Source organism: Cynocephalus volans, chromosome 6, assembly GCF_027409185.1.
Source record: "Cynocephalus volans isolate mCynVol1 chromosome 6, mCynVol1.pri, whole genome shotgun sequence".
NCBI lineage: Eukaryota > Metazoa > Chordata > Mammalia > Dermoptera > Cynocephalidae > Cynocephalus > Cynocephalus volans.
In genome coordinates this window covers 161,174,893-161,201,137 of record NC_084465.1, presented here as the reverse complement: position 1 = coordinate 161,201,137, position 26,245 = coordinate 161,174,893, and the positions used below count along the sequence as shown (strand labels likewise).

The 26,245-nt window shown below is 43.7% G+C and overlaps 1 long non-coding RNA gene across 1 annotated transcript; it reads right to left on the bottom strand.

Moving 5' to 3' along the window:
• Positions 1-805: 805 nt before the first annotated feature.
• Positions 806-25,947, bottom strand: LOC134379575 (uncharacterized). The gene is made up of 3 exons (XR_010023805.1): positions 25,493-25,947; positions 3,498-3,642; positions 806-1,070 (listed from the first exon to the last, which is right to left on the bottom strand). It is a non-coding gene; the product is annotated as an uncharacterized LOC134379575 (long non-coding RNA).
• Positions 25,948-26,245: the final 298 nt, after the last annotated feature.

Genomic DNA, 26,245 nt, shown 5'->3' with positions numbered 1-26,245 from the left:
GAGGGAAGGGCGACCAGAGTCCCTGCCTGGACGGGCCACCAGTGTTCCCAGGTTCTGGGCACGTTCCGGGAATAATGTGAGGCGTTTGTTTTCTCACTAGGCTGTCTTGTTTTTGCTGGGAAATGTATACCACAGATTATTCAAATCAAGGGGAAATTGAGAATACTCTTTCAAGGACAGACATGGTGCAGACAAGCCTTCAGTCCATACAAGGAGAATCTTCCCCTGCTCCTTGCAGGATGTGGTCCGACTCTCCATAGTCTACCACAGACTCTGCGGTGTCCTGAAGCCCCTGGGAGAAGCTGCTGCATTTTGCTATTCTAGGTGTTTCTTCATATCCTGCGATGTTATTACTCACCCCAAGGAAAGGCCGATTTTTGCCTTTACCACTGCTTGACATGGGCCATGATAAGTTCTTTGATTTCTTTTGTTTTGTTTTTTGTTTGTCTGTTTATTTGTTTTCCAGTTTTATTGAGGAATAATAGACAGATATAAATTACATATATTTAAAGTGTACAATGTGATGATTTTATATACACTTACATTATGAAATGATCACCACAGTTAAATCAGCACATCCATCACCTCACGTAGTCACGTGTGTGTGTGTGTGTGTGTGTGTGTGTGTGTGTGTGTGGCTGTGGTGAGGACACTCCAGATCTACTCTCTTAGCAGATTTCAAGTGTACAGAACAGTATTGTTAACTACAGTCACCATGCTCTACATCAGATCCCTAGAACTTATTCGTCTTATAACTAAAGTTGACCAACGTCTTCCCATTTCCCTTCCCCCATCCCCTAGTGACCACCATTCTACTCTCTGCTTCTATGAATTCAACTTTAAGATTCTACATAAAAGTGAGATCTTACAGTATTTCTCTTTCTATGTCTGGCTTGTTTCACTTAGCATAATGTTCTCCAGGTTCTTCCATGATGCTGCAAATGGCAGGATTCCTTCTTTTTGATGGCTGAATAATATTCCATTGTACACATATGCCACATTGTCTTTATTTATTTACCTGTCAACAAGACACTTGGGTTGATTTCATATCTTGGCTATTGTGAATAATGCTGCAATGAAAAAAAAATTTCTAACATTAATGTGGAACCAAAAAAGACCACAAATAGCAAAAGCAATCTTAAGAAAGAAAAACAAAACTGGAGGCATCACCTACCTGATTTCCAACTATATTGCAAAGCCATCGTAATCAAAACAGCATGGTACTGGCATATAAACAGACACATAGACCAATGGAACAGAATCAAGAGCCCAGAAATAAACTCACACATATACAGTCAACTAATCTTCAATGAAGGGGCTAAGAACACACAATGGAAAAAGGATAGTTTCTTCAACAAATGGTGTTGGAAAAACTGTATCTTCCCATGTAAAAGAATGAAATTGGACCTCTATCTTACAACATATACAAAATTAACTCAAAATGGATTAAAGACTTAAATGTAAGACCTGAAACAAAAAAAAAAACTCCTAGAAGAAAACATAGGGAAAAGCTCCTTGACATTGGTCTTGGAGCAATGATTTTTTGGATATGACACCAAAAGCAGAGGCAATAGAAGCAAAAATAACTTTTGTTAATTGATGACGTTTTTTCTCTAGAAAGCAGACTTCTTCACTAACATTTGGTCTGGTTTAACAGTCTTCACAGTTGTATTCTCCTCTTTGTAAACCTTGCTTTAGTTTTTTGTTTTGTTTTGTTTTGTTTTGTTTTGTTTTAACTGCTTTTTTGGTTGGCTTGCATTGGGTACAGAAGGGTTGTGTTGGAAGCATGGCAGGAAGAACTGTCCCCCCTGGGCCACCCATCTGCTGATGTCAGGAGGCTGGAAGCTCACGCAGGGAGAGGGCACATGTTCTATAAAGCAGAGTTATTGTGTCTTGCACAGGGACACACCAGGCTAGTGGTTCTCAAGGTGTGTTCCTCAGACCAGCAGCATCAGCATCACCTTGGAATGCACATTTGCCCACCCCACACCTGCTGAGTCAGAACCTCTGGGTCAGAACCCAGTGATCTGTGCCAAACAAGCCATTTAAAGGGTTCTCATGTGTCTCAGGTTTGAGAACCACAACCACAGACAGGTGTTTTGTAGCGGCACAGTTTCTCCTACCACCTCTGCTTGAATAAATACATCATCCAAGGTCAGTTTAGAGGTAACAATCTCAATGATTTCTGTCAGGCAATCCCAGGAGGTTTTGACAAGCCTCTGACATTAGGCAGTCTAGAATTTTCCCTCCTCTCTAGGGGTATCACCAACCTCACCCCCACCTGCCATCCTCCTGGGTGTATGAGCCTAGGAAATTGAGCTTTACTGGTGAAGCCGGCATCTTCCCATCCTTTCTGATGTATAGATTCAGCTCCCGACACATTTATTCATGTATTTTCACTTCTTGGACTTTAAGAAAGCTTGTTTCTGATTCTTTACATATGTTATAACTTAATTGTTGGCCAAGCATTGGTGAATAAAGAAAAAGTACATCAAGTGATTTTTTTAAAAGGAGGTTATTTTTCAAAACTAATGAAAAACAGAACCCTCCAAAAACAGAGTGAAACCTTTGTTTCCCTTTGATATTTTGCTCATGCAAACCAGCAACAAAATATTCCTACCTCTCATATTCTGCCTTATTCCAGAAAGAACTGAAAAAGCTTAGGAAATATATTCAACACGATGGGATAGACACAGACAGAGAAATTAGGAAGCTGGAAAGAGGAAGGTTCACGGTGAGCAGGAGCTGAGGAGGAGGGTTAGTTATCAACGTGACGGTTCTATTTTTTTCCCACGGAATAGATCTATAAACGTAATATAATTTCATGGTGTCTCAGATCTGTTTTAACACATTTCAGAGACCAAGACTGTGACAATTTTGAATCTAGGCTGGGGTCTTGGTTTGAGCTCCCAAAGCTGACTCACACAGGAACTGGGATAACCAGGAAGTGCCCGAGGGAGACGGGAGTGAGGCGGGGAAGGGAGGGAAGCCACGTGCGCAGGGCAGTGAGTGGCACCTGGGGACACTCTGAGCAACTGTGTGACCTCTAAGAGCCATTTCCCAAGGACAAGGGAGCAGGGTCTTTTTTGGCCAATCACTGCCCCAACATTAGCTGCGGCTGCTGGGACATCTGGCCCACCCTGAGCTCAGGGCCCCCACACCAGGGCAGGAGCCGCAGCATCTGAAGGGACCCTGCCAGGGGCCTCTGGAGACCAAAGCCACGGGCTGGCGCCGTGGCCCGTTACAGGGGAATACACGCGTCCGTATGTCGTCCTCGCTACTTCTGTGTATCACTGACCCCTCCAGAGAGGCAGGTGGACAACTGAAGCAGGAGCCGCACGGATAACACACATTCCTCCAGGGTCCAAACTAACCAGCCCGGGAGCAGCGGAGAATTCAGACCAGCTCGCCCTCTGGCCCGGGCCTCAGGCTGGCGTCCTTCAGACCGCTGCTGCCCCTCACGCCCGCTGAGTTCTCCTTCCCAGTCGTTTACTCACCTGGAAGCAGAAACACTGTCTGAGGCGTTCCCATCACTGCAGCACCTGGAGTGATCAGAAGCCATGACGCATCCCAACAAGTGACGAGTGTCCACAAGTGCTTCTTTGTAGCTGTAGAGTGACCTGGGATGTCACAATCCTTGCCCTGAAAAAGCGACATTCCAGTTGAGGAAACAAAACGTGCACTAGGAAAGCTTAAGGGACAAGGAGAGGATAATGGCATTTGCAGAACATGAGTCTTTGAGATCATCTACTTCCCCCACTCACTTTGCCTGGGAGAAAACACTAACAAAGGTTCTCTCCTGGACTGGACTCTGCTCAGGATCCCCTGGACTCTTTTCCAACGAGGCCTGACTTTTGAACTTCCATGTTCATCTCTGTGTTGTCCAACTTTAGCAAGAATACGGCTAAATTGGCTTTGCCGGATCCCCCACCCTAAATGTCTGATCACCCTCGATATCTGATCAGGTTCCTCCTCCTCCTCCACCATCCCCCAGGTGATGTCCGATCACCCTGGTCTGCCAGCAGCAAGAATCCTGTTCAGTTGGCTTAGCCAGAATCCCCCTCACTCCTGATGCTTCCTCTTAGTAGTTTTCCATCCACCAACCCCTACCTGCACCCTGCTCCTCTGCTATAGATTCCCAACTTCCTGTTGTATTTGGAGTTGAGCCCAGTGTCTTTCCCACTGCAAAGCCCTGTTGCAGTGGTCCCTACACCTGTGGCAGTGGTTAAAGCCTGTCTTACTGTGCTCTGGCAAGTGATGAATGAACAATTTTTTCTTTAGCAATGCAGGCCCACTTATTTGCCAAGACTGGAGCTGGGAAACAGCAGGGCCAGCATGCTGTAGCTTCTGTCCAGGCCTGTGCACAGCCATAGGCACAGTGATATGGGAAGGATGCAAAGTTAGCCACTGATCAGGAAAAACTGGCTGCTTTGTGGCCACTCTTGTCTCTTCTGTTCTGTCTCAGTATAGAAGCGTGTCCAGACCAGAGGACATGGGGTGGCTCTACAGCTGCTGTGAGAAGACCAAGACCAGGTGGGTGAAAATTCCAGGTCAAGGGCAGGGTCCCTCTGCCCTCTTCCCCCTCAATTTCTATCCCTCCTCCTCCTCAGTCTTACAGCTGCCCCTGCTGCCCTGCCATGGGTCTTTGTGGGGTGCCGTCAGTAACCACCCTAGCTGACTTGAAGTGTTCAGAGGATTAGTTAGGGACGGGAAACTTGCAGCCCTGCTCTTACAGTTTCCACAGCCTGTGGTTCCTCAGTGCCATGTGATCCTTCATTCACTGAGGCAGTCAATATCTTAGTCCCTCACCGACTCCCTGAGTCACTGCAGTATAGCCGAGACTGAAACAGCACGACCCCCAATGAGCCCTGCATCTCTCTGCCCAGGCACAGGGAGGGGCACAAACCAGGAGGCTTGCTGGCTGTGCTGTCATCTTTCAGGGGAGCAGCCAGCTTCACAGTGTCTGCGGAGGCCCCATTCTCACTGTGAGACTGTCCTGCCCTGTAGCATCGGTAGCCTGAGATGAATTTTTGACAGTCAAATTATGTTTTGACTGGAGAAGGACTTGGAATTTCAATGAATTCTTTGGGGAACTGGTATCCGACGAATGCTACTTAAAATATGAAAGCACCCCTCATTTCTGGATTTTTTGTAGAAGTCCAGCTTCACATAACAGGCTTTGCTTGGAGCAGGGGTCATCACCCAACAGCTCCTACTCATTTTCCTCTGCGGGCACATGATTTAGAGCAGACAGAAAGACAAGTCATTTTTACTCCACGTGCTTGACTTGGTTAGATGTGGCCTTCTTTGAGAGATGTTCACCATCAAACCTGTTTGTCTGTCCTGTGTCACACTCACCTCTCTAAGTTAAAGCCTTTACTTAAGCATAGTTGTCAGTAATGGCCCGAGGACAGATGCATTAAAGGTTATTCATAAATGACACGTGAACAGCTGAGAACCACATCATAGTCCCACCCCCACACAGCTGCACACCATAGAGTCACTGTTTTAAAAGTTGGAATCTTAAAAACTAGGCAGGGAAATGCTGACTGAAAGTGCAACAGAAAATGTGCCAAATGTTCATTATATGACCATCACATACTAATCAATAAAAAAAGAAAATCTGTACTCCTAACTGGAAAATCATCTCCAGTAGTTAGTGCAGCCCAAGATATCCCAAGATAACCCACCGCTGCTGCCTGAAGTTGGACAGGACGCCAGAAGTCTCAGGGGGATGATCTCATGGATCCCCCTTGGTCCCACTATCCTCATTTAGCCCATGCTCCACATTGGCCCCATAATTTTCACTGGTCCTATCCTCATCACCCCCAAATCCTCAGAAACCCCATGACCTTCACTGCTCCTGTGATCCTCACTGACTCCATCATCCTCATTTGTCCCATGATCCTCAGTGACCTCATGATCCTCAGTGACCTCCATGATCCTCAGTGACCTCCATGATCCTCAGTGGCCTCATGATCCTCACTGGCCCCGTCATCGTCAGTGAAACCCACAATCCTCACTGACTCATATTCTTCACTGAAAAACATTTTTCTAATTTTGATATGGTCCAGTCCATTAGGTATTTTGCTTATTCTTCATGCTTTCAGGGTCCTGTTTAAAACATCTTTCCACATCCCAAGATTGCTAAGATGTTTTCTGTTTTCTTCCATGAACTTTATAGTTTCACTTTTTGCATCTAGGTTTTTACCTTCTTTTGTCCATTTGCGGCATGATGTAAGGATTCATCTTTATTTTTCTCAACTTAGGGAACCAGTTTTGCCATCAATGTTTACTAAATAAGCTACCCTTTTTTGTGAATGTGTAATGTCACATCATATGTAAAAGGCACCTGCGGACTCTTAGATCTGTTTCCAGGCTCTTAATTCTGATCCACTGGTTTCTTTGCATGACCTTTTCCTGGTACCATGCTGCTGTCTCCTGATGTGGGTTTGGTTTTTAATTACTATGGCTTTGTAATATGTCTAAACATGGGGTAAGATGGGTTTCTTACCCCACCCCCTCTGCTCTTTGTTCAAAGTGCAGAATATTTATTCCTCCAAAGAAATTTTAAGAATCTATTTTTTTTTTGTTTCCCAAAATACTCTGCTAGGATTTTTATGGTAGTCATATTAAACATTAGAAAAATCAGCTTGACAATACATTAAGTCTTCCCATCCATAAATATGGTCTAATTTTCCATTTAGTCAAGTCTTTTTTCATGTCCTTTAATAGTTAAATTTTTTCCCCATAAACACCTTTTACTTTCTTACTAGATAATGCCTAGGTAGTTCATCTTCACGGTGCGGTTTTATTTTCTAGTTGTTTATTGCTGGCATAGGAAAATAAAATTGAGTGTTCTTGTTTATCAGTCTTATACCTGGAAACCTTTGAGGTTGACACTTGTAATTAACCTTTTTATCATGTTGTTCTCAGCATAGTTCTAAGTGATGCTTATGTGACAGCTGCCTCCACTTTTATGAAGGGATCTGCTCCCACAGTAACTTTTTACAGTTTTCTGAAATTTATTCATTTGAAGAGAGAAAAGGGAAAGGGATAAAATGAACATCTCCTCCTCAAAAGCTAATCGCAGTGATCTGTCCGACTCTGCAGTGGAGCCTCCTCAAGAAAGCAACAGGAGGCTGATGGCCAAATCATTCTCAGCGTTTTGGGCTCTGGTGTTCCTGGTGAAGATTTGCTGACTCAGAAATATTTGCACAGACCTGGGCCATCTTGCATGAGCAGTGACTGGTTGAGCAAAATTTATAGAACTTTCAGTTTATTTGGGTGACAAAGATAATGTTTAACATTTTGCAAGGAAAACCCAAGTAATCTTCCTCATAAACATCTATTCCCTGAGAACTTTAATACTGAATCACATGTTCACAAATATGACTGGGCTGCTCTTCAGTAAGTGCTTTGCTAGATGCTAAGTGCTTCATATTTTATCACATTTTATCCAAATAAGAGCCCTAAAAAAGAAACGTAAGTGTCCCCATCTTATTGATGAGAAAACTGAGGCTCAGAGGTACTAGTCAGCTTCCTGAGGTCCCCTGGCTCATAACAGCAATGTGAGCTTGAACCTTCCCCATGAGAAGGCCGTCTGTGTTCTTACTAGGATGGCACCTCAGCGCTTTATGTTTTGGAGTCTATGGTAAATGGTGTCTTATTTTCTATATATTTGTAATTGGATACTGCTGGTATAGAAAAATGATATTGATTCTATTTTGGTGTTTTATAGTTTGATTTTACTTGTCCCATCAAATGTTAAAAAGAACTCTGAGGTGTCCATACGAAATGTTTTGGGGAAGGTAGGAAGATGAGTTGTAAAAATCAGAGCCTGTTCCTATTCTCTTTTCTTCCCTTTAGGAATAGAATTGTCCTCCCAGCAGAGCATTTGCCGGGCACAGTCTCCTGACCAGAGACCACGTTTGCCACCTCCCGTGTAGGGGGTGCCCTGGGACTGAGTCGGAGCAGAGATGATGGGGCAATTCTTTCATACCTTACACGACATGTTCCTCACTGAGGAACACATTTTCTTTTCTTCCTGTGGTCCGTGTGGACAAGGTACTGAAGAGCCACCCATGACCTTGCAGATGAGGGCCTGAGGGGCTGCAGAAGCAGAAAGACCAAGGACACCTGAGAGATGCCCCACTCTACTGTGCCATGAGATGGAGAGGCGATCAAACCACTGAGATTTAGAGTCTCATTGTCACAGCAACTTTGCCTGAACCCTAACTAGTGCAGATCTTTTCCACTGTACATGGTGACAGGAATTTTACACACATTGATAGTTTGTTTCACTGTCACAGCAGCTGTGTTTCATGTGCTGACTGTACAGAAACTGCACCTCAAAGCTGTTGCACTTGCTCAAAGTTTTAAATCTTATGGTCAGTCCTAGATTTCAAATTCAAAACAAGCGTCCCTGGTGGTCTAGTGGTTAGGATTCGGCGCCTTCTCAAAACACAAGCTTCCTCTACTACACAAGTGGTTTCAAACTCTTTTTTTAATTTTTGATTTAGGATTTTTGTTTTCTATTGATGAAATCTTTTTCTTTCTTTTTCCCAACAAAATTTAATGTGGACCTTTGATACAAAACACATCAAACCAGTGAAAGAAAAGCTATTCTGGTTGAAGTTGGGTTGGGACTCCTGGAAGCCCACCTGTTCCCCTCATTACTAGGTAGCCCCTGAGATCTCTCCACAGACCAGCTCCTTCCATACACAAGCCAAATATATAGTCACCAGGAACATAATCACAAGAAATTAGGCCCATGCACAGGGCTTGACCTACAGCTGGCCTTGTCCCACGATTCTTCTTTCACCTGGAGATGTATTCAGCCTCCACTGCTAAGTTGCTGTGCCAGCTCCCCTAGCGCTCACCAGGTGGAAGTGTTCTTTCAATGGACCTCACACTCATTAAACGAGTCACACACGTTAAACGTTCTGCTAGATTCTGACAGTAAAACATAGTTACTGAAGATCTGCTGTGGCTTCTCACTTGCAAATGTGGTATGACATGCACCAGCTTCCTCACACGCAACCAAATACACACCCAGTTTATAAGTCACGGATGAAAACATCATTCTATTTGCTTTACTTCAATTTGATTACCCAGCCTCATGACTATATATATATATTTATATTTATAATATATATTATAATTATATATATGTTACATATATATATTTATAATATATATATTTTTTTAATTAAAAGGCCCAAGACAAAAAATTCAGACATATTACATCTTTAAGTTTCTTAGGATTTGATTGTTAAAGAATGATAAGCATTTCTGTGTATACTTTTTAAACCCTTGGAGTCAGATGAGGTTAAATATTTTTTTATCTCTTCTTCTATTAAAAAAAAAATCTAACAGATAATAAATTCCAGTTTATGTTCACCTGGGGATAGTCAGATCCATTTAAGTACACCTTCTTCATGTCTTTTCCATGAAGATGGCACGCCAGACTCTCAACTACATTGACACGAGGAGAGGCACCAGTAGAGACCAAAAAAATAAATAAATAAAATAAAGAAGAGGTCCTGTCTCTCCACAAAGCACACTCCAGAGTAATAGAAGCATCTGATTTATGATAATAGGGAAGGACTTGATCACACCTCTCTCAGTACTCGACAGGTCATCTAGACAACAAACCAACCAACCAAGGAACAGTTAATCTATCAGATGGAGGGAACAAATCTATGGTTATTACAGTGGGGAGGGGAAGGGGACATGTGGAAAGGGGATAGGGAATTGGATAAGGGGTAAAAAGAATAAGTATGACTTGTAGCAATGAATATGTTAATAAAAAATAAATTAAAAATAAATAAATGTTTGATAAAATTCAGTGGTGAAGCCAAAAAAAAAAAAAAAAAAAAAAAAAGTACACCTTCTTAGTGTCTTTTAAATATGGCCTTTTCTTTCCATCTCACTGCTGTCATCGTCTCTGACCTGGATCACTTAAACTGGTTTCCACACACTGTTGCCATAGTGATTATCTTTGCTGTTACATAAATAGTTTAATTGCATAAAAATACACGATCACTTTACCCAAAAAGTCAGTAAATACAAAGAAGCAAACTTATTAAATTAAATTTAAATACACTCAAAAAAATTCCTCCCCCAAACATAACTGAATACATTGGTATATATACACCCAGACCTTTCTCCATTTTAATGTAACCTCACCACCCTCTAAAATACACAATCCAATTTTCTATTCTGGTTAGTCACTTGCTTTTCACTAAGAAATATATCATAAAAACCTTTATCACTAAATACAAATTTTAATGATCACTTTAAAGGATATACCATAAGTTACTAAAACAATGTACAAGCATACTTCAAAAGTTTATGGGAAAGTAGAATTAAAGATAATACGAATCATCCCATGAAATTTTTGAACTACACTCCTACTACTGAAGAAAATTTTGGTTTCTATCAAATTGCTATGATTATAAAGAATATGGGGAAAAACCTCCTGTACTTACATTTCAATGTTTCTTTCCAATTTTTTTTTATGTTAAATTCCTAAAAATTGGGTTAAGAAACAAGAACTGTTCAGAGGTTTTTAATATATATTACAAGACTCTTTCCATGGAAGTCATAGCATGTTACATCCTGACCTGGGCCTATGCCAGTGGTTTCCAACCTGGTAGCACATTAGTGTCATCAGGGGACTGTAAAAAACACTGACAGTCCAACCCAGGACCAGATAATCTAAGGTAATGGGATTAAGGAGAGGCCCAAAGTAATGCTGGCCCCATAAAATTAATTGGGGAATGTTCCATCTCTTCTGTTTTCTGGAAGAGTTTGTGTAGAATTGGTGTTGTTTCTTCCTCCAATGCTTGGTAGAATTCCCTAGCAAAGCAATCTGGCCCTGGAATTTTCTTTATTGGAAGGTTTTAACTGAAGTTGTTAATTTCCTTAATAAATATGGATCTAATCAGGTTTGTATTTGTTCTTGCTTGAGCTTTGACAGTTTGTGACTTTCAGGAAATTCGTCCATTTCATTGAGGTGGTTGAGTATATGGCATCGAGTTATTTATAATATTTTTACATAAACTTTTTAATGCGTATGGGTCTATAATAAAATTTTCTCAATTTCTTTCTTTTTAAAATTTTTATTGTTGTTTATGACTATTCTTCTTAATTAGGTTTGATACCAAGAGATACTTAACTGTCTCTAAGATTCAAATTCATTTTGGTGAATTCTGGCCATCACACACATTCTGAAGGTAATTCCCGAAGAGGTTGCAGGAAAGCTGTGACCACGCCAGCAGCCCTGGTGTGAGTTCTGGGCCCCTCAGAGAACCACGGGAAGGAAGGGCATTGACTGGCACGTGTGGACTTTTGAGTGCTTATTAATAATGTGTACAGGGCTGGCCATATAAGCCATACATCCCCAAACGCCACCTCTCCTAAACTAACATAATAATGGAAAAAGCAAATTTGAAAAATGACTTAAATTTTATGTTTTATGTATTTATCTTTTTATTCACCTTTTCCTCCAGAATTGTTACACTTCTCTTTGTGTAACGGAAATGCAAAAAAGGATTACTCGAAGCACCATGAATGCGACGAGAAGCCTGAACGGACCGCACCTCAGCAACTCCTCTGTAAGGAGAAAACTGGGTACAGCCCTGATTCAAAGTTAGCTTCTGCTTTTTATTGTAAAGACAAGGAAGTTTCACAAGAAAAATCAGTTGATTCAATCATTTCAAAAGGACACAAAGACATGGGCAGTGTGACATAAGTTATCTATGGCTAAGTATAGCTTAAACAATGGAAAGTAGTAACATCAGTAAAATTCACGTGACCTTCCAAAGTACAATTTGTGAAAAGCTAAGTGGGTCAGACTGTGATCGTTATCTAAAATATAACCTCTCCTCAAATGATTTAAGCAAAGTTACATTGTCATGATTAAATCTAAGTATAATTGTCTCTAAAGTTTCCACCAACAGACAGCTTGCCCCTAGCAAATATTTTTTCACATCTTTTCCTTCAGCAATTCTTAAAACCTCTTAACAGGATTGGCATGACAATCACCTGTTAGCTCTAAAATCATTAATGTATACAGTCCCACACTTGAACAGTGATTAGAGTTGATTAGACGGGCTGTTGCCACGCTATCCGTAGACTGCCGTCTCTTAACAGAGGACTTTTGCCCCATATGTGCATTAACCTAAAAACCCTACTCTAAAAATCAAATGAGAATTAACATATATTTAATTAGAATTGATTAAACGGGCTGTTGCCACACTAACTGTGGGCTTTGGCCCCCTGACCGGAGACTGTTGCCTCATACATGCATTTACCTAAAATCCCTATTCTAAAAATCAAATGACAATTTCTAACCCTTTACACAGAATTGATAAGCCAAATGAAACTGATACCTTAATCTGGAATAAAAGATTGAATTATTAAAGTACCTGGGAAAGATTTACCTCCTGTGTTTCATAACCCACGTGGGAGGTTTCTTTTTCAGTACCCCAACTGACCTGTCCCTAACTGGTTAGCCCGTCCCATCAGGTGTTGGTTCCTGACAGCAGGAGGGTTTTATGTAAAAGGGCATTGAACGACTCCAGACTCATCCATTTCCCCTGCTCACAGACAGAGGTTAACTCTCCGGGTTAGAATGCTGTCCTCCCCTTTGCTTTCACTGCAGCTACTACGGGCACTTCAAGAAGTTCATGGAAGACTCATGTTATCTTTCAATTGTATTTTACCACGTACTTTTCGAAGTGCCTTCCTTCCTATTTTACTGCTTTGAATCTCCTTGTGTGGTTGATGTCCTGCCATATGCACCACATGGAACCAAGAGGACATAAACTCTTGACAAGCAATCCTCCTATTCGATGGTATGACATTGGGAGCTGGCCAGAAATGATTCTTTAATTGTATGCTCCATTTTGCCATTGAAAACTCAGGTTTGGGGCAATAACTAGGTCCCCAGAGCACATGATAAAATAGTTCAGTAACTCCAGGCCCAGTAAGTGTCTCCAAGATCACTAAAGAGCACATGCCCATCACTGAAAAAATGGTAAACATTTGGAAGTGTCACCCTGTTCCTCATGTGTGGGTGAACACAGCAGCCTGCCTGTTTTCTCATTAATTTGAAGGGCCCTTTAAAGAGGAAGAGACCACAAGGGACAATTGCTTCATACAGGATGTTTCCTGACTAGCTTATCTGTAACCTAATCAATTCTCTTGGCTCTGGAAGCCAGCAGGCCCTGGTGATATCAATAGGCCAGCAGCTTCAGTGTGACAAAAGACATGACTCTCCTGGGTGGTGCCTCTCGAGTGGCCAGGGGCACAGAGGCTGAAGAACTTCCTGAAACATTTGACTCCGAGCTTCAGGACTCACTGTGCACAAACAGTCCTTACGGGCCCCAAGTTCCTGTTAATTTCCTAATCGGAATCTCACTCAATCTGATCAGTATTAACTTAAATGCTTAAAGAATGGTGTATGGGGAGCAATAAATTTTCTGTAAAACTGCAAAGGAATAGAAGCACTTTTCTTGAGAGAAGCAAATTGATTTCTCAGAAAGCTTTCTCATTTTTATTAGCTGCTATTAGTTGGGCTGTGTGTGCGTGTGTGTGCATGCACACACTTTGGCCTGATATTGACCACTTGGTACTTCAGGTCACCACGAGTGACAGTGGTCAATGGAGGGAACCAGGTCTGTACAAGGTGTCAGAGCATTGGCTTATCTGGGTGTTTGTACTGGTTTCTGCATTGTTAATTCACAGGCCCACCTCAGAATTAACTTGAGAAGGGGAACAGTGCAGGCATCGTGCAGTGCCCAGCACCTAGTAAGTATCCATGTATGGTGGATGGTATTATTCACATTTGCAGTATTTTCAAGGTTAATTGTCTCTTTTTGTCATCTCTATAGACCAGCTGAACTGAAAAGATAAGCTGAACTCATACTGAAGTATTCATATAAAAATTACTTCTCACATCTGTTATTTCACCTTGCTTTTACTGATGAATGCCAGTTGTTAAAAACCTAATGCTACAATTGTTTCCTTTGGTTTATTGAAACTACATGCTCATTGGTTTGTAAATATCCATGGATATATCTGGAGAACAAATAGCAGGAAAGAAGCAAGGAGCTTTTGGTAGAGACTTTTCTAAAAGTGCGGGTGTTGTGCTAGGGCCCCTATACATAGCCTTTTATCTAATCCTCGCTGCAATTCTATGAGGAAATTAGTAGCCACAGCAATGAAGGCATTTTCCTCATAGGCCCTATTTGATGTCATCACTATGTCACTGTGGAAAGGAAATTTAAACATATTTCAGGTGCACACTCTACAGAGAGCAGTGAGTCATCATGTGCCTGGTGCAATGTGTGTTTTTAAAAGGTGGAGTTCTAAATCCATTCTTCTTGCATTTTATTCAATCCTGCATTTCATTTTAGGAAACTATGAACTCCTCAAGGGAAATAAGTGTTTTGTGACATTGTAACACTACAAAAAAATCAACCACAGCAGTGATAAAAGAAATGCGAATGACAATGAAACCTTATTTTCCACTCACTGGACTGGGAATATGTCAAAGTCTGAGCACACGCCCTCAGCACTGATGAGGGTCTTGGAGGTGACCCTCGCTGCTGCCTGCGACTGTTCTCCACACAGCAGTGGGGGACAGCAGTCTGAATTTGGTGGCAACAATTGAACAGGTGCTGATTTTGGTCCAGAGGGTCACTTCTACAGTTAAAAAAAAAAAAAAAAAAAAGAGCAGACATCTAAAAAATAAAGTGATTTTTATTGCAACATTGTTTTATAATAATCTTCACAGTGGGGAAGAGCTACATCTCAAAGCTATCAACTCTCCTCTAAATCCAGTTCTAGCTCGCTGGTCTAAGCCACTGTCACCCCCCACCTGATGCTCACAGGGTTCTCTCATGCTTTTGCCTCCAGAAACCCCCATCCCCTTCCTCACCAACAGCCGGGTGCAAAATCCTTGAAAGACGACAAGGCCAAACCCAGCCTGACCCCTCCTGTGTCTGCAGAGCTGGGCTTTGGCCACGCTGGCCTTTTGTCTGTTCCAAGAAACAGACGGTCTCTCTCCACCACAGGGCTCTTTCTGTAGCCCTCTTCAGGGGTTCTGTGATCACAACTCCCCCAGACCACGTTAGCTGTTCCTGCGTCGTGGCCGCAGACCACCTCGTGCTGTTCCTACAGAGCATTTATACATTTCATGAAGCCAGGGACCACGTCTCCCTGTTTTATATCCATACCTTCAGCAGAGCAAACCAGACGCTCAAGAAATACTTGTTGAAATAAAGCAAAATTGTAGACACGAGGCTCCTTCTTCTGCCTCTCGAAGCTGCCACTTTCGGTGACAGCTGCATTCCAGGCAGGAAGCAGGAGGTGTCAGAAGAGGCTCCGCCAAAGACCACGTCCCCTCCTTAAACTGAGCCCATGCCCCTTCTCAGCTGTGAGGGCTCCGTGAGTATGTTTTTACCTTTCCAGCCTCACAGCACGTAAAGGTGAGTGAAGAGGTGTTTAAACCAAGACTAAAACTTTGACTTCTACCTTCACCTACCCCATCAAAATGAAAACACGAGGACAGGAGCATTTATTGCAGCATTGTTCCCAGTAGCAAAAAGCTGGAACTCAAATAAATGCCTACTGATGGAGGAATGGCTGAATAAATTCTGTTTCGTCCATACCACAGCCTGTTACACAGCCATCAAAAAGAATAATTAGAGCCACATTGATGACTTTGGGAGAGTTCCATGAGCACTTGTGGAGTAAGTAAAACCACATGCAGAAAAGCATCTATTTTATTATCCCATTTTTAAAACAATGAAGAAAATCCTCTACATCTGTGCACATATGTGCAGGTAAGCCTGTGTACAGTGAAAAGTACAGGCCACATGAGGGCTCCTCAAAAAGTTCATGGAAAGATTTGTACTACCTTTTAATTTCATTTTCCCGTGAACCTTATGAAGTACCATACTGTTACCATGAGCTACTTGTGCTGGAGGCAGAGAGGGAGTTTGGGAAGGGATAGGGGAAAAGACAAGCAAAAACCAAAAAGAAAGTTTTTAAAAAGCAACATTATGATATAATCCACTAATGTATCAATTTTAAAATATATGTGTTTATATGTACAAAGGAAAAATTTCATATGTTGTCTCTTCTCTCGTCTCTTACATCAGGCTTACAACACAACAGTAAATTCCCACTTGGTTTGGTTCCTTGGATAATAGCCTCTCTCCAAAAAGGAAACAGAAATTCACCAGATATCTTTTCATAAATGGACTTTCAGTGACTGTTCCGGATAAGAAAACAGCATTTCTGCATTCATACCCCTGATTGGCATATGAATCTCATCAAACGTAATTTTCTCTCTAGCTTCTGTTTTCCCTGGAGAAACAAGTCTATAAGAGTTTAAACTCAGCATTACTTCTCATGGTGAATAAAATACTGCTGCATAGAAAATTGGCTCCAGGAAATTAAAAATCAATACACTTTGAAAACTAAGATAGGAAGGAAAAAGTTGCTTTGACCACATTGCAATGGCTGGGAAATGCAAGAAAGAAAAAAAAAAAAACACTATGATAAGGAGAAAATTACATGAGAGCATTTGTCAGCCTTGTATGAGAAGCAGAACTGAGTGAACGAGAACAATTAACCTTTCCTGTGTCATACTCAAGTGGCCACCTACGCAAGTCATTGTTCATTTGTGTCCTGTGGATTTACCGCTCCTAGTGGCAAAATCATTTGGTCCTGATTGCCCCAGCCTCGCCCTCTCCTACTTTCCTAATTAAGATCCGTCACCAAATGTTCCGACTTGGACCTTATTTCAAAGTTTCTTTAGTTTTAAAGCTTGATTCAAGATCTTCAATCATATATTAAAGAGTTTAAATATGTTTTACGTTTCTGTTATGAATTATCCCAACTTAGAGATACTTTATATAACAGCTGATAATATGGTTTTAAAAAAAATGTAGGAAAGACTGCTAATCTCTGGCTCTCACTTTCCAAAGAGGACATGGGAAAATGGTTTGCCTGTCTAACACGGGACCCACCCTCAGGACCAGATCTGAGGGCTGGGCAGGCTGACTGATGGGTGGTTTCATTTTCTCTCCCTCCCTGCCCAGTCCCTTGGGTTACTCTGGAAAACTATGTGATTCCCATACACAGGTCCCAGTTAAAGAGCATTTGTATATCCATGGAAATTTCAGAAATGGAAGCTGTAGATGAGCCATGCATTGCTACTGCTAAGGAGTCTGGGGAAATCTAAAACTTGGAAGATGGGGTATTCTATGGACATTTTCTTTCCATGCCTCCTCTTGCCACAGCAACTGTCTCAAGGTGGGCCAGCAGCCAGCACAGGCAGTCTTGCTGTTTCAGAAACCCTGTGGCTCGTGCCACTTGGCAAAGCTTGCCCACAGCACACCATGTGAGTGAGTCAGCTCTCTGCCTCCTGATCAACTGCTTCTCTCTAGGTGTGACTCCCTGGGTAGGGGCAGGCAAGGTCATGGGAATCCAGGCAGTATGGGAGAGGCAGTGTCCCCTCACCTAATGCTCAGTCCTACTGGGAAATTACCCAAACTGAGGAGATGGAGATGGAGCAGAGCTTGGGTCCTCTCCGAGGCTGTTGGTTGGAGATTTCCATCATGATATCACATTGAATTTTGACTAGTTTTCTCCAAGAATGAATTGAAAGCATTGTCAGTCCCTCTGTACACTGAGAATTGTAGCATATTCTAGGCACATAAAACTTATTTTCCTATTCTTAAAAGCTTTTATACCCTCATTCTGCATCTGTCCTAAAGCTTTACCAACATTGCTCATTCACAGGGAGCTGAGCAACTTGCCTAATTCACATCTCTACAAAGGGGCAGAGTCTTGTGTCAAGTCCAGAAAGTTCACCTCCTGGCTATGCTGCCTCAAATTAACTAGTGGTTCTCACACTGTGGTCCCTGGGCCAGCAACATCAGCATCACCTGCCACCTTCATAGAGGTTGGAATCTCAGGCTCCACTCCAGACTTAGTGATCAGAAACTCTGGGGACTGGGACCAGATATCTGTGTTTGAACAAGCTCATAAAGTGATTCTATGCACACTCAAGTTCAAGAAATATTAAACTAGGCCTTTGAAATGAGGTTTTTCATTACTGAAGGTTTTAGGGGAATTCTTGGGCAAACATCAGAAGAGACTAACTGGAGTCCTTCCTGGGTACAAGTTAATAAATAGGTTCCCTTTCAGAGGTTCTATATGCAGTGTTCGAAATTCTAAGAAAAAATGATACTTATGAACATACCAGTAAGAAATATATTTCTCTGCGAAACTAATATTCCCCGTAGGAAGGGGTTTACCTGAACTTGGTGACTGATGTGACAGGGTGCACACAGGAAGGGCAAGAACCACCCTCCATCTTGTGCCCTAGGTCAGCCCACCTCTCTCCATCTGCTCCCATTCTGGTCCAAACCATGTCTGTCCCTCTTTCAGAAATCTACAGTAGCTTCCTAACTTGTCTACCCCTCCTGTCCTGAAACCCCAGCCAAGCTACTTTCCACATTGAAGCCAGAGTGATTTTTCTGAAAATCTGAGCTTGCTTGAAACCCTTAAAGGATTACTACTGCCCCCAGATAAGGACCGAAACCTAATCCTCTGTAGAAGGTAGGGCATGGCATGCCCACACTTTCAGCCCCAGAAATATATATGATTCTCCATTTCATTATTACCTCCAGCAAGGAAAAAAGCTCCAAAATGAAGAGGAAAGGTCAACCAGTTGGCACCCAGAACTGACACAGGTGCTAGAATTAGCAGATAAAGATATTTAAACAATTGCTTTCACAATATCCTGGAAGTTCAAAAACTTAACTAAACACATGAAAGATTTTAAAAGAACAGATTGAACTTCAAAATATGAAAACTAGGTGTCTGTGATAAAAAAATACACCAGAGTAGACTGATGCCAATTATGTATTGCAGAAGAAAAGGTTAGTAAACTGCAAGACACAGCAATAGGAGCTACTCAAAATGAATGAGAGAGAAAGAATTAGAAAGAAAAACACAAAAAGAGCATCAGTGGATGGTAGGACAATGTTAAGTGATCTTAATGTTCCTTGTGCTAGGGGCTCATAAAGGTTCTTTGATCTGTGGGTTTACAGTCTTATCAAATTTGGAAAATGTTTAGAAATCATTTCTTTAAATACTATTTCTGCTCTTTCCCCCAATTTCTTTCCTTCAGGGACTCCACTTACATATATACTATAAGAAATGTTAAACATAGTCTTCCAGGCAGAACGAAAACGGCACCAGACAGAAAGATATAACCTGCACCAGAAATGGTAAATACATTGGTAAATGTATAAGATAATACTCTTACTATTTAAATTTCTTAAAAATAGAATTGTTCAAGCATGGCTAATACCAATGTAGTACAGGTTTCATAACACATATAAAAGTGAATGTATGGCAACAAAACCATAAAGGCTAGGCAGGTGGAAAGGGGCAGACAGAAGTGTACTATTTAAGCTTCTTATACTGTCAGTGAACTTACATAACATCATCTGAAGGTGGACTATGATAAATTAAAGATGTATATTATAAACCCTATAACAACTAGTAAAATAACAAAACAAGGATTTATAGCTAAAATCCAAAAAGATGATAAACTAGAATCATAAAAAACATGAAATTAATCCCCAAAAAAGGCAAGAAAAGAAAAAAGGGTAACACTGAATATACAAATAGAAAGCAAATAGCAAGATGACAGACTTAAACACAACCATATTGATAATCACATTAAATATAAATTGTTGCTTTGCCCCCCAAGGATTTGTCACCCCTCTTCCCCTGGGTGATGGAGCCAAAAAGGATTACTCAAAGCCCATCTCTTCTGAGCAGTGAGAAGCCCCAAAGTGGTTAATCTCCCCTGGAACCCTCCAGCAAGAGGCATTCCTTCCTCAGGAAATTAACCACGAATTGGGGTTCTCTTCCTGCATTTATTCTCCAGCCCAGGAAGTTACAGGAAGAGACACAGGTGGGGTTACAGTTTAACAACAGAAGCTGGTAACATTCAGTAAAAACAAGTCAGATGACATTCCCTAGACAATTCAGTGATCCACCAACGAAAGCTTGAGCTTAGCAAACATTCCTTCTCCCTCCAGCAGCTTCCCAGTAACTTTACATATCAATCAATAACTAGTCTGTCCTTGAGCCAGAAACCTTGCTGTGTTACAAATCTTTATCTTGCACCAGAGACTCTATAGCCTGAGGAAAATTTCTTGTCCTTTGCAAGGTCAATATTTGAAACTGCAAAGCTTTGGAAAACCAGGCCCTGTGAAGTATATTTGCTTTATGAATCCTCTAAAATAAATGGTTTAAACACTCCAATGAAAAGTCAGAGATTGTCAGATTGGGAAAAAAAAACCAAAACAAAACAAAGCAAGACCTAAGAAACACATGAATTATCTTTAAATATAAAGAGACAAATTGGTTAAAAGTAAAAGGACCAAAAAAGATATACCATGCTAACATTAGTCAAAAGATGACTGGAGAGTTTTGGTCAAGATGGCGGAATAGACGGTCCCCAGCGTCACTCTCTCCCACAAATCAACCAATTTACAACTACAAAAATGTAACAGCCAAGCTGGGGCTGCTGGAGCTCAGGGGAAGAGGAGGAGAGAACTACGGAGTTCATGAAGGGGGAGAAGCCACAATGAGAATAAGAAAAAACTGCTTGAAGTGTTTTCGGCTGTGGCTGCTTTAAGGCTGGAGTTGCTGAGTGCATGGAGCAGGAGCTGGCAGAAGCTGCAGCTGTGCACTTCGGATGGAGTTGCTTGGAGGCGACAGGGGATAAGAGGGCCTTGGTGGCCCCTAGGACAGCAAGACCACTAATAGGGTTCCCATGGACCCACGCAAGAGGAGTGATGAGTCAGAACAGCTGAAAAAGGGGAGCCATTCAGAGGCCGGTGAGTCATCGAAAGGGATCGGTGTATGGCCTGCCGCATGGGAAGTGTTTGGAGCATGGGTGGTGGGGGAGATGGGCCCACCAGGAGGACACTGGGACACAGCAAGGATAGCCAATCCGCCCCCCCAATCAGCACAGGACCCCTCAGAAGAGACTGGTCGGGAATGCAGAATTGCATGGGGTGCAGTTTGATGAAAAACCTCAGGCCAAGATCAGAGTTTCTACACAACCCAGGTGCACCAAGTCTCTGGAGAGCTGGAAGTACCTATAAGGTCAAACATTAAACTCTGAGCTATACAAAAAGCCTCCCCTAGGGAAACAGCAGCAGAGCAGCAATTTAGCTCGACAACACAGCTCAAGTACTGGTTCCCACAGGAAGTTCCCCTGTGTTAGAAGTAAGCAAAGGACAGAAAATTAGTTTTGGCCCAGGCACACCACCAGCACTTTGGGACCTGCCCGGAGACATGAGACATGGAGAAGAGGACCTAACCCCCCACTCACAACCAGGCACACCACGCCAGTGCCTCGGGGGCTTGCCTGAGGACCCAAGGGATGGAGCCAGGGACTGGACCTCGCTCCCACAACCAGGCACACCGTGCCAGCACCTCGGGGCCCTGCCCAGGAGCACAGGGCATGAATCCAGGGACTGGACCCCCTCTCCCACAATCAGGCACACTGCGCCAGCACTTCAGGGCCCACCTGGGTACCCGAGGCACAGAGAAGAGGACTGGACCCCCATCCCACAACCATGCACAGTATGCCAGTGCCTCAGGGCCTGCCCGGGGACCCAAGGTACGGATCCAGGGACCGGACTCACCTCCCACAATGAGGCACTGTGCCAGTGCCTCGAGGCCTGCCTAGGGACCCAAGGCATGGAGAAGAGGACTGGACCCCCCCCCCCCACAACCAGGCACAACGGGCCAGCTCCTCAGGGCCTGCCTGGGGATCTGAGGCATGGACAAGGGGACCGGACCCCCCTCCTATAACCAGGCACACTGTGCCAGTGCTTACGGGCCTGCCCAGGGACCCAGGGTATGGAGCTGGGGACCAGACCCCCCTCCTACTACCAGGCACACTGTGCCAGTGCCTTGGGGTCCACCCAGGGACCTGGGGTATGGAGAAGGGGACTGGACCCCATCCCACAACCAGGCACACCATGCCCGTGCCTCGGGGCCCACCTGGGGACCCGGAAGTATGGCGCTGGGGACCAGGCACTCCCGACAATCACGCACACCGCCAGCACCAAGGAGCATGCCAAAAACATCACCTCCACGTGGGTGGCCCACCACAGCCACTACAATAACCATGGCTGCTGTGAAAGCGGCTAGATGCTACAACCATCATGCAGATGGTCTACCAGCCACCGGAATGCATTGACACAAGGAGAGTCACCAGCAGAGATAAAGAAAAGAAGAGGATGTCTCTCTCCACAAAGCCCATTTCAGAATGACAGAAGCATCTGCTGTATGATAATATTGGGGGACCTGATCACACCTCTCAGCATTGGACAGATCATCTAGGCAACAAATCAACAGAGTAACCATTATTCTTTCAGAAGGAGAGAAGAAATCTGGGGTAATTAGAGGGGGTAGGGGGGAGGGAGAGGGGGATGGGAAGAGATTGGACAAGGGGCTGCTGGAGTCCAGCTCCGCAGGATTCTTTGGACCTGAATAGGTGGCGTGGAGTCAGTGAGGAAAAAAGAGAAAGGCGGACTACAAGTGTCTAGTGCAAGTGTGGACAACGACCACATGAATCTTGTTTTATTTATATGTTTTTACTTAATCTTTTACATAATGATTTATCTTTTAATCAAAACATTTTTATTTTGTTTCTATTGAAAAGGAAAGGTCAAAATGTTCTAAAGCACTCACTCTGTGACAAAAACACCTACTCATGCATCAATAGTTCACTCCAAAGCCTGTGGCTTGTGGCCAAGAAACCATATAATAGCAGCATGCTTGGCTTAAAGACGTCAGACTTTTGGTTTGAATCATAAATCCTAACCTTTTTGATTTATATGTAAATTTACATTCTATTAATCTTACTTATGTTTAACAATTTAATAATGTTTATGTTTATATCAACTATGCTAGTTCTTAACCAACTAAAACCATATTACTTATATCATGATTCTATATAATAAAATATAACAATAAATCTCTATTACTGTTAAATGATTCTAAATTATAAACTAATCTAAAACAAACCTGTTATTATCAAAACTTGTTTATATTTTTGTACTATTTTACTTATTTATCTCTATAACAAAACCTTTTATTTCCCTGCCAATAGACTCCGGGAACAGCACAGAAGACAAAGTGAAAAGTTAAATTACTCTTCTTATGTTTGTTGAAATACACTGTGTCATTTCACTCCTGGAATGATATGTACTTGGTGAGTCAAGTGAAGCAGTGGGAACAAAGAAATCAGTAACTGGTTGTGATCAGTTAGTTGTAAACGCTACTGCACTCAGACCCACCGCCTCCCCAGGGGACGTGGATAGAATTTTTAACACAAACTTGGTTCCACACATACAAGAGCATGATCACAGCTATAATGGATCAATGCACACATCACTAACGGGAAAGATCAACAACAAAATTAAATCAAGCCAACCCATACCGGGAACATGCATCAAAAACACCTTTAGTACTGACAATGCCTTTTAAATAAACCAATTAATTTTGATGTGTTATTAACATGTTCTTTGAGAAACTCCAGGGCCCTTGGAATTTCCCAAAGCCATAGTAAGCCAAAAGGTGAGGCCTTCTAATTCTGGGAAGCCTTGTCAAGTAACCAAAGGTGAACAAACAGGAAATTCCACGGAGCCATGCCACACATATGGGATCCCTCTGTGGCCTAGCTGAACAAGGGGAGTCACTCCTAAGGCTCTCAAGCCGTTCCCTATAGGAGGATTGCTCTCAACAAGGGGCATAAAGAATAATGACGATTTGTAACAATATATATGCTAGCAATATTGATTTGATCAACATATCTCAATGTTGAACCCCCAAAATATGTATAATCAATTTTGATTCAATAAAAATTTTAAAAAAAAGAAAAAGAAATAGAAACTCTGAATACATGCAAAAAATAAAAATGATAAATAAATAAATAAATAAGAGAAGACTGTAGTGGCCATCTTAATATCACAAAAAGTCTATCTCAAAGTATGGAACATTGCCAGGGATAAAGAAGAAAGGATTGGTGACTAATTTATACACATTTATATTGTCTGAATTATTTCAAAGAACATACACTTGCCTAGTAGTTTAAACATTCAATAAAACAGACCATTTGATAAACTTTTTATTAAGCTACTTTCTATGCCCAGCATTATTTAGGTTTAGAGAAGGAATAAAAAAAGTTGGACACGGCTCTAGACTTAAGGGACACACAATTTGTTAGGAAGACAAGACACCAACTTTTTTTTTTAAGTTAATAAAAAATGTGACAAATGTTAACCGCAAAATGAAAATTCAGATAATCAACTATTTCCAGCAACGCAGCAGTTAGGGAAGATTTCTAGAGGAGATCTAGGCCCAAGCGTGTGCATAGGTACGGAAAAAGAGGAAGGAAGTCATTTAAAATGATTTGATTGGAAAAGTGTTATTTTAACTACGTGGCAGGATGGTTTTTTACTTTTCTTTTTGCTTCCTGTATTCTCCCTTTCTACTCCCCCTACTCAAGTACAGAGAGCATTTTGCACTCACTGCTGCCAGGCTTCGTGGCCTTGTGGGGAGAGCACTGGGCCAGATGCAGGGCAGCTACCTGGGGTGAGGGGCCATGGCTGTGGGGTGTTCCAGCAACCTACAGAGAAGGAGGCTGAGGTGACGCGGCAGCCTTGCAAAGACAGGTATGCCCATGTGGGACGCGGCAGCCTTGCAAACACTGGTGTGCACCATGTGGGACGCGGCAGCCCTGCAAACACTGGTGTGCACCACGTGGGACGCGGCAGCCCTGCGAACACTGGTATGCCCATGTGGGACGCGGCAGCCTTGCAAAGACTGGTGTGCACCATGTGGGACGCGGCAGCCCTGCAAAACACTGGTGTGCACCACGTGGGACGCGGCAGCCCTGCGAACACTGGTGTGCACCACGTGGGACGCGGCAGCCTTGCAAAGACTGGTGTGCACCATGTGGGACGCGGCAGCCCTGCAAAACACTGGTGTGCACCACGTGGGGAAAGGAAGGGGGGAGAAAGGGGGAAGGGATAAGACCGCTGGATTCAGACCGAGATTCAGTCTCTAAGGCTCGCACACGACTCTGCAGGACTAAAAACTGTAGTTGACGCTCCCTTTCCCTCTCATCTTGCAAACGACCGACAAAAACTCAAAAGGCATCTTAACTGAAGCTAAAATCAAATCAAATCTCCTGCGATTGCGGTAATTTCTAGCTCCTAACCCTGGAGGAGACCTCAGCGAGTTCTTCTATTTGCAGTGGGGGCTGGAAAAGGAGGTTTCTGGCCTTGCAGAAGCCACATCGCGTCCCCACACAACCTGTGTAATGGCAGATGTTTGTAGCTGAGGCTCTGCGGTTTCGGCTAACCTGAGCAAGGCTTCCTGGAGGAGGCGCAGGTGGGGTGGGGGTGGCGGCGCCCACCTCTCTGCAGTGCAGCGGTGGAGGAAGGCGTCTCTTCAAGGGCGTCACGAGAAGCAAATCCGTTTCGTTAAAGGACTCGCATCCTGTAGCCCTGAACCGGAGCACTGGGGCTGAGCCGAGCCGCGGTGTTCTGGGTGGCTCAGAACTCACCTGTCCCGCGCACGGCGGAGACAGGTGATGCAGCTGCATCAATCCTCGCTGCGTGCACGAGTCAGGTCGCCTCGCTGCTTACGTCCCAGGACAAAAGGGGCCGGTCTTCTCTAGAAAGTACTCTTATTGCGCGGAAACGAATCCCTTCCCAGACCGCCTGCCTTCCGGGACAAGCTGCGCTTCCACAGGCTCCTGGGCTCCGCGCACGGACTCCGCCACTTCCCCGCGCGCGCGTGAGACCAGCGAACAGCCTTCGCCCGGCTGGTGAGCGGCGCCGCGCCGCGCCCCGCCCCGCCGCGCCGCGCCCCGCCCCGCCGCGCCGCGCCCCGCCCCGCCGCGCCGCGCCCCGCCCCGCCGCGCCGCGCCCCGCCCCGCCGCGCCGCGCCCCGCCCCGCCGCGCCGCGCCCCGCCCCGCCGCGCCGCGCCCCGCCCCGCCGCGCCGCGCCCCGCCCCGCCGCGCCGCGCCCCGCCCCGCCGCGCCGCGCCCCGCCCCGCCGCGCCTGCGCGGTGCGAGCGTCGGCGCCGGGCGCCCGGCTGTGCGGCAGTTGG